The sequence below is a fragment of the Dermacentor andersoni genome, chromosome 7 (genome assembly GCF_023375885.2).
Source record: "Dermacentor andersoni chromosome 7, qqDerAnde1_hic_scaffold, whole genome shotgun sequence".
Classification (NCBI taxonomy): domain Eukaryota; kingdom Metazoa; phylum Arthropoda; class Arachnida; order Ixodida; family Ixodidae; genus Dermacentor; species Dermacentor andersoni.
The window spans coordinates 33,514,299-33,523,826 of NC_092820.1; positions in this window are offsets into that span (position 1 = coordinate 33,514,299).

A 9,528-nucleotide genomic window follows, 5' to 3' on the forward strand; every position below is an offset into this window, starting at 1 on the left:
TGTGGACGAGAAGTGTACTGGCGACATACTAGTCATGCATTCGTTTCTTTTGGGGCCCCACGGGAGCCCAACACGCCAATGTAAGTAGTAATAAAAAAAGCGCCCTAGGGGACCCTTAGACTAGCATGACAGGCCGTAATAGAAAAAGGAAGAAAAAAGAAAGAAAGGAGGTCGCCGTATTATGATAATGATGAATGAACATGAACCCTGCACTTTGTATTGCTTTTTTGTTGTTACCGACCATTGTATATGTAACGACTGCCCCCCCCCCCCTTATGTAATGCCCTAAGCCAAGGGCCTTTAAGGGTAAATAAATGATAAATGATGAATATCATAGACTTGCAAGACAGTAGACCAAATGAAAAGTTGTTAGATATTGAGAAGCATTGAATTAGAGAACAAATACGTGTATATGCTAATACATAAACGCATCGTATAAACTAAGGAGATCCACTAATTATCGATAATTGTGTTTGGAAATGGTGCAATAGAACAAAATTTGAAAGAGAGAGAGGGGGAGTCGGAATGCTTATACATCGTGGAGTCAAATAGAAAGAGTAAATTCAAAGTGTCAAAAGCATATCTGATTATCAGGCGCTGTCAGCTGAAAGAAAGTTAGCCGAGCGTGACGCATTTATGGACGCGTAAAAATTTCCAAGAACCAAGAGTTAGTGGAATGCATAAAAGAGGATACTGGGAGCTTCGAGAATGATACCGAAATGATCCTGTTGAGTGACAATAATGCGCATCGACAGGATCTACACGGTTATTCCCACAACAACGGGAAGGCAACGCTAGATGTCTGTGCGCAACGTAACCTTGTTACCGAGAATACGGGGCCTAAATGTGACCACCAGATCACGTGATATGGCAGAAATATGCATACTGCCATCGATTACTGTCTGATCACCAAAGTAATTCGTGACGAGAGAATTTGTCGTTGAGGAGGAAGGCTACAGTAGCCTAAGCAGTGAACATAAACGAATGGTTTTGAATATGGCATATGTAGTAAGGAAAGAGAAAATAAACGAAGAATGGCCAGTTCAAATTTGAATGTTGAACTAACAAATATAGTAAGAGAGGAAGTAAACTTGTGAAATGGCCCAACAAATGAGTAGGAATCATCACCACATAAGTACACGGACGAGAGAAATTAGGACAGAGACGCAGCGGTGCTTGTTAGAAAGGAATAAAATAACCAAGAAGCCGGTGGAACAGGGAGTTAAGGGAAGCGATGGACGAACGACAGAAAGCATAACGAGATCATAGGGAGGCAAAAGACGCACAGTTCTCCCAAGATTAAACAGACAGTAAATGAGAAATGTGTCCGGAGAAAACATCTCTGGTTTACACAGGGGTTCAAGCAAAAGTAAAGGTTAATGGGAAAGTTGGTTGTGAGAAGAGCGCTAGAAATAGGAAGCCGCACGTTGAATATTTTGTAAACATTTTAACTTATTAGCGAGAACGTTGGGTACAGTACAACCTATGCTACACGAAGATGGCCACATATTAGAAGGGAATGCAACATTCAATTACCTGGAAAAAGAACAGACCAATAATTTCAAGGAAAAGGTGAGGTGGTTTCTGAGGGAAGATAATGAACGACTATCAGAAGAGAAAGGTGCTGGTCCTGAGAAACTTCAACAGGAAGGAAGGTTAAGAGAAAATTGCTAAACGCAAAGCCGCAGGTTTAGGCGAGGTTTCCGTCGTGCTGAAAAGCTCTGTTGAAAGCGGTAGAAAAAGAAGGATTGCTTGATAGGACCTCGAGGTCCCATCGTGAGTGGCCTAGGCCCAGCTGACTAAACTGCTGGTTCTCAATAAACTTCACTCTCTTTCTCTTTCTTGATAGGCTCATACCCGACAGTCTGCGGCAGAGCAGATTGATTTGTTTTTAACAATAAGGACGAAAAGCAATTCATTCTTACAGAACGGTGACTATTAAATCGGTAACATACACGTTAACAATGCACACCATTATATAAAGACTGAAGGCATGAACAGAACAAAATGGCATATTGGGAGAACTGCAGGAAGGCTTCAGAATAGGTAGGCGTTTGGATTTATAACATTTATTCTCGGTGCATTGAAACATACAGGATAGAAAGAGGACCATTATGTGTAATTATTTTTCGACATTACCAGAGCGCATGGCAACGTAGACCACAACACTTATGTTATATTCTGGAAGGAGAAGGTGTAGATGACGACTGTATTCAGCTTTTCCGGGAGATGTGCGGGGAAGATACCGTTTGCGTTGAGTAGAAAGGTGCGAAGGGTGAGGTGGATGTTGATGCCACCAATGTACTGAGACAGGGGTGCCTCTATCACGGCCGCTTTTCATGATGCCATCATCATCATCATCAGCCTGGTTACACCCACTGCAGGGCAAAGGCCTCTCCCATACTTCTCCAACAACCCCGGTCATGTAGTAATCGTGGCCATGTCGTCCCTGCAAACTTCTTAATCTCGTCCGCCCACCTAACTTTCTGCCGCCCCCTGCTACGGTGCCCTTCCCTGGGAACCCAGTCCGTAACCCTTAATGACCATCGGTTATCTTCCCTCCTCATTACATGTCCTGCCCATGCCCATTTCTGTTTCTTGATTTCAACAAAGACGTCCTTCACTCGCGTTTGTTCCCTCACCCAATCTGCTATTTTCTTATCCCTTAACGTTACACCCATCATTCTTCTTTCCATAGCTCTTTGCGTCGTCCTCAATTTAAGTAGAACCCTTTTTGTAAGCCTCCAGGTTTCTGCCCCATAGGTGAGTACTGGTAAGACACAGCTATTATACACTTTTCTCTTCTTCCGTCTTCATCGTTCATGATGTACTACAGTCGGCGAACAGATTAAAATGGACCACGGCGAAGGCGGCCGAAGCAACTGCAGGGCCGGCGCTGCTATCGCGCTTCACGCGCTCACGACGAGAGTACCCCCAGCCACGTCAAACTTCTCCTCCATACCCTCGCTCTCGCGCTGGTGCTTGTCACGCTTAATTAATATCAAGTGCGACGTTCGGCTGCTCTACTGCTGATGGTTGCGACGAAGGGGCGTGTGAATCGCCAGTAGTTCACTACTCTGCACTGTCGCGCAGTAGAGGACGGCCGCAGGCTATCAAACCGCCGCCCAGTGAAGGAACTAAAACTCGAGGTTTTTTTGTCGGCGATTTGCAGTCGCGGACACAATAAAATGAAGCATCGCTTCGGTTTAAAAACGCGGACTAGTGTCAACTAGCGAAAAAGGCGCTTGGTGTCCAGAGGTCTGTTTTTGCATGCGCATCGCTTTTAGCTAACGACCTCTAAAACCTGTTCAGTTATGCTTGGAGCACGCGCTCCGCAGTTCGCAAGTCAGTTTTTGCTGACAACACTTTTTGCGGAAGGTAATTGCAAACAACTGCGACCGCACAAAGATATTATTCGGTAAGCGCAAATGCATCTCGCTTCCGCAGATCAACAGAAAGGAATGGAAAACCTTGAGCAACCTTGAAATTTAGTGCATGCGGGCGTACTTGACAAGCTTTTAACGAGCTAACTAGATGAGTAGATGAGATAATTCATATATTCAGCATGCGTGACAGCTGGCAGTAGGCTAAAGTAAACTTCCGCTTCCGTTGCCACTGGCTATCATTATGGAACGACGCCAGCGCACGTGACAATTTTCTTTCTGTACGCAGCCAGCAGCGGTCGTCCTGCAAGTGCATCAAAGGATATGGGAGACACGTTTCTCCCTCCACAAGCAATTGCAATGGAAGTTAATCAAACAGTGCGTACTTACATTCTGAGAAACAGTCGCAAACAACTATTGGAACCGCGACGAATGATTTCGGCTATGGGAGACGCACAACCAGTATGTGACGTCATGTGCAAAGCGTTTCTTACTACTACCGGGGAATCATAGAGCAATGTAGTGAGAATTTTAACTCACTCTGTGAAGACAGTCCAAAACAATGTCTAGTCTTCAGTGGAAACCTGCACCTATAGTTTTAAGCAATTCGTGCAAATGTGAATTAAAATAATGGTCTTTAAACGTCCCGTTGATCCCAGCGAAGCAGAAAGCAGCTTGTTGCGCCCATGCGTCAAATATAGGAATAGTTACTGTTTGTACCTTTTCTTTTTTTTCAAATTGAAAAGCAGTAATTGAACATTTCTACTGATCAGTATTAAACTGTCTCATTAAATTAGTAATCCTATACGTGATAGGCTGCTTAGATCTGTTACACAATCACCCAGGTTTTAATGTATGGGTACTAGAGCTAGTTTTGCGTAGATGTTGCACGGCAAATATTTTAATTCCTAATATTTCGTATCATTTTTATAAAGTTTACCTAACCCACCACTCCGACGCGATAATTGAACTCCTGTGGAAAATGCCTTTGCTTCTGCCAAGACTCTTGTAACTTAGGCGGAATAACGTTTGTGATGTCTGAGGATTATATTGGGCGGCAAATTACATTGCTAAAAGGTTTGCAGTGACCCCAGGTCCATAAATATACCACAGGAGCTAGATGTAGGTATCTGTTAAGAAGCCGCCTGTCATTTAAAATGAAGTCTCCCTTCTGCACAGTTCATCGTCGTTTTTCGGGCTTTTCTATTTCCCAGGCATGGCAATGTTCTTGTTCGGGTATCTCTCGCTGCTTGATCTTTTGTCCTTTCTTTCGTGATCAGCACACTGGTTTCCCTTTCATTAAAGTAGGCTTCTTTCTTTCCCGCCTGGGCGTATTTCACTCCAACCTCCTTGCCACGATCATCGCTTTCCACATAAGAAGAGGCCATCATACAACTTCATAGTCTTCAAGAACTCCAGGTCGTACCAAAGGCAACGTCTGCAGTTTTATTTCTAAATTGTTAGGTGGAAGTCATTTGGACGCAACGTACCTTATGCGTGTTTTAAGTTACTGCCTAAAGAGAAAGGGGTGGGTAGGGTGGAGTTGACTGCTAACGGTGTGTGGTATGATTGAAATGTAGAGTGTAATGTTGATCGTCCAATGTATGCGTGGCCTATCTCCTTAGAAGGCTCCTATCATACATAATTAAATCTGCCTTCCACACCAGTTCTAGACATTGAGTGACGACTAAGCATATCCTAAGCAACCCAAGTATAGCGTGTCTTACAGATGGAAGAAAGTGACCTTTTGTCACATGCCTTTGGTGAACAAGTCTGTTTTGTAAACACAACACGATTTGGGAACGTGCTGGTCGTACTCGGATTATGCTATCCATAACAACGAAATGCGACGCTCTTGTGCCCGGCGAATGGTGCATATCACTATGTCGAAGTAAGTGAAATGTAAACAGTAGGATTCGGTTACTAACATTTCGTCTTACCGTCCCAAGTAAAAGAAATGCAAATGCAAGCCAATGTCCTCCAGACAATGTAATCCAGATGACGAAATGATACGACGGAATGAAAACCAGGGCGTGTTGACGTTGGATACTGGCCGATTGGAAGTCTGAATTATTTATTTGTTTATTTATATAAAAATGCATTACAAGCCCAAAGGGCACTGAGTAAAGGGGATTTAGTTATTACAATGCAAACACAAGCAAACTAGTAACACAGGGTTACGAAGAATGTGAACATCAAGACGCAACGCAACAAAGTAAAATGCAATATACAAAAAGAAGGTTCCACCTCATTCGATGCGGTGTGTGTGTGTGTGTGTGTGTGTGTGTATGTTTTCGGTAAATGTTTTTGAAGAAGAGCTCAACATCAAGGGTGAAGCCCGTTACAGTTTCTTTCTTAGCAAAGTGTAGAAATAAAGAGTGCCCTGTTAAAACAAACAAAAGCGTAAAAACATTCACCCACGATTAAGATACTCCCTACTGAGCGATTTGAGCGCAGCTGTGTACGTGTTTTCATTTCGCAATTCATTCAGGCATCGCACCGTTCACTGCAACGATCAGCAGAGCAGCTACGCGTGGCGGTATATGCAGGGTGTTCCATGGTTCATGAGCCAAACTTTGAAAATATGCAAAGGTCACGTATCCGGACAGAACAAAAGTAATATTTGCCGTCGTTTGAAGATACTCAGAATATCTTTTCATTGCGCCTAACTTGGAAATTCGTCCTAATAATAAATTTCTCAAACGTAAAAATTAGATGAAAAGGGTCAATGAGAAAATTGTAGAGCGAAATGAAAAACTCCCGATACACCTTTCTCTTGTTCAATACGTGCTACATAGTTGTTTTTGCGAGCATGAAAGAAGCCCGCAAATGCACGCAAAATTGTAGCGCGACTGGCTGCTCGAGGCACTTTGCGCGTGTTGTGTGCTTTGTGTTTGCCCTAGATTAACCCATTAAAGACCAGCGTGACCATATGGTCACGTTAGTCTGCACATTGGATTTCAATTAATTAAGATTAGCAAAACGGCACCAAAATCGCCTTTGACATGCCGTTAGACAGACTAGGCTTCCCTTTATGGATACCAAGTGGCAGCAGGTGTCCGTCGTTTTGTGGGAGCCCCTCGCAAGGGCGGGAATAAGTGTTGCTGTGCGAGTAGCGTTGCCATGCATCACTCCAAGGGATAATGTTTTTTTTTTCACTACTTGTTTGAGCAATAGTCGGATATCCTTACCTCCATATTGCTCTTTGAATATGTGACCTTCGATGAGCATTTGTGAAAGATTAATGTTTGATTTATCCATGAACGAACGTGTTATCTTGCGCGGCGCCATATGGTCACGCTGGGCCTTTAGGCTACCTAACATTTTTTTTTTTTTAAACTGCATTCTCATCTCTTGCACGGCTGCTGGCATGTTCCCGCAGTAGTTATTTCTTATTTTATTGTCTGAATAGGTTGATGTTGGCATAATAGCGAAGATACTCGAAGAAGACGATGACGACGTGTCAGTGATTTATATCGAGCGCGAGACTCTAGCACCTATTTGGATGAAGAGTCGGCCGATAAAGACTCTGGCGGGCTCATTGACAATCTAATCGGGCGGCAGCTACGAGCCGGCGCTGAAACTGTTTTCTCTGAAGGACGCCGCATTGGTGGATCCGACTCGAACGATGACGACCCAGGCGGGCTAGGTGACGCAACATGAGAGGTTTCTTCTGCTGTAGTTGATGCGGCCATTCCTGCGAAATTGTCCACTGCTTCTAAGTGGACGAACGGTGATCTCCAGAAAAGCCTCGGCATATTTCCCTACCCAAACTTTGCTGCTTACAGGGACTTTTCACCTGTTGAGTTGTTCGAAATCTTTTTTGACGAAGCCGTCGTGGAGCTGCTAGACGAACAAACAAGAAAGTATGCGTTATTTTTCAATATATCCGATCCGGAGGTTACCAAAGAATAATTAGGTTTTCTTGGAGTGCTCGTTTTGTCCGGCTAAAACCGCTTGCCACGGAAAAAGTGCCACTGGGACAGCGGCTTAGATATGAGCAACACGGTGGCCTACAAAGCTATGCGAAGAAATCGCTTCGTACAGATAATGCGATGGCACTATTGATGGCACTATTGAAAGCAAGGTTTCTGGAGCACTTGCAACCTGTGCGTCACGTGAGCTATGACGAAAGTATGATTGAGTATTATGGTCGTAATGGCTGTAAACAGTTTATACGCGGAAAGGCTATCTGCTTAGGGTATAAAGTATGGTGCCTAAATGCCAAGAACGGATACCTTGTAAACTTCAAAGTTTATCAAGGCAAGCAGGGAATCCCGGAACATCTGAAAAATATGAAAAGAACTTCGGAAAAGCAGCGGCGCCACTTCTTCAAATGGTGGATGAACTCGCAGCAGAGACGCACGGCCTTCCTTTCTTTTTCTGTTTGGATAATTTATTCACAGGCATGCCGCTACTCAGGCATCTCAATGCACAGGGCTACGAAGGCACCGGGCACAGTGAAGCAGAACCGTGTTCCCAAAGATTGCCCTATCGCTCGACCACAATTCGTCAAGCGCCAACCTCGCGGGCACGAAGAGCCCGTGCTGAGCGACAATGGGATAATTGTTGTCCGCTGGATGGACAATTCTGTAGTAACGATCGTAAGCACCATTCACGGCGTAGAGCCAATGTCCTCTGCAGACAGGTACTCTCGTGTTCAGAAGAAGTAATGCACAAAGTATGACGAAGCATGTGTATTCCGTGATTTAAACCATATCACACTAAATAAGTGCTCGACTATTCGCAATGTATGTTTTTTGTGATGTTTCATAGCTTGAAATAAATGTTTTTGAATTCGCGTATTTTGCTGTAGCGTAAAGGCCCAGTGTGACCATATGGTCACGGGCGATATTTCAAAACCTAATTAGGCAAGACTAATAATTTTTTGCGTGTGAGTTATTAGTACAAAGGTAAGTTAATATATTAGATTTATTTCAACATCGCAAGAAAAAAAAGAAACCGGTCCCTAATGGGTTAATATTATGCCAGTAAAATATTTATCTCGCTTCGAAAATACAGAAATCTCCAGTACGGCTCCCGCGTAGGGTATTCGTTGAACGCCGCCAGCCAAACCTATGAGGAGCGCACCGCGTTATCTTCCCATATATGGCTGCTCCGTACGCCTTCGCCCCCAATAGCGGTCTGCGGAGCTCAGTTTGTTTCTCTGGAACTTCGCTAAATGCTCATAGTAGCATAGTAGTTTCGCTGCGCGAAGCAGTCATGTGTTGTGAATAAATGCAATGTTTTTGCAAAAATAATAGACATGTCAAGCCATCGAAATGTTACACTTCCTACGCACGACATACCATATGTGTGTTGTCATTGCTTAAGTGCTCTACAAGTAAATACAATATGTACAACTCTGTTTTTAATTGATTACGAAACTACGTGTTGGAACGCAATGCAATGTTTATCTTTACGCACTACACCACTTCGAAGGTGAACCGAAATGCTAACTTAGTTACATTTCGACTATAAACACAGGTGGTAGTTTGCATTGACTATTTTTTTATTGTTCAAGGAGAGGTCTTCTTGGCTACTTACCCCCCCCCCCCCCCCCCTTATCCACATGGGGTATGTGTGTTTCAAACTTCTTTCGTGGGCCGATCTCCGATATACGGCACTTCCAGTTAGACTTGTACGCAGTCAGTCACATGAAAGCAATTACTAGCCAACAATTGGGTGTTTCGATGATTTTCTAATTTAACAAATATTTCGTTTGCTAGGTAACGCTCATGGCAATTTAGTTACGTTTTTCAGTCATCAATTACATGTGTCAAGTTACATATTCTAAAAAAAGTCTAGAACACTTCGACTGCCGGAAAATAGGGGTAAGCGAAGCTTGTACCGCCTGCACGTGACCTTTGCCACCGTTAAGTAACCCACAGGTAACGCTGTCGTATTGGTTCCTCCTTCCACTACGTCAGCTCAGAATGTTCTTCTCGTTGCATTCAAATTGCCTGGCCTCGGGCCCCTCTAAAAGTGCGTTTATAGACCGAGGCTATCGGCGCGCGGGCGAGCGTCGGTGGGCGTTGGCCGCGTCTGGTTACGTTGGCGGTGCCAGTGCGTCGAATCATCGAACTATAGACGCCGTTGTTCTTGCCGAAGTGACGTATCTTGTGCGCGTGCTCGCGCTAAGTCG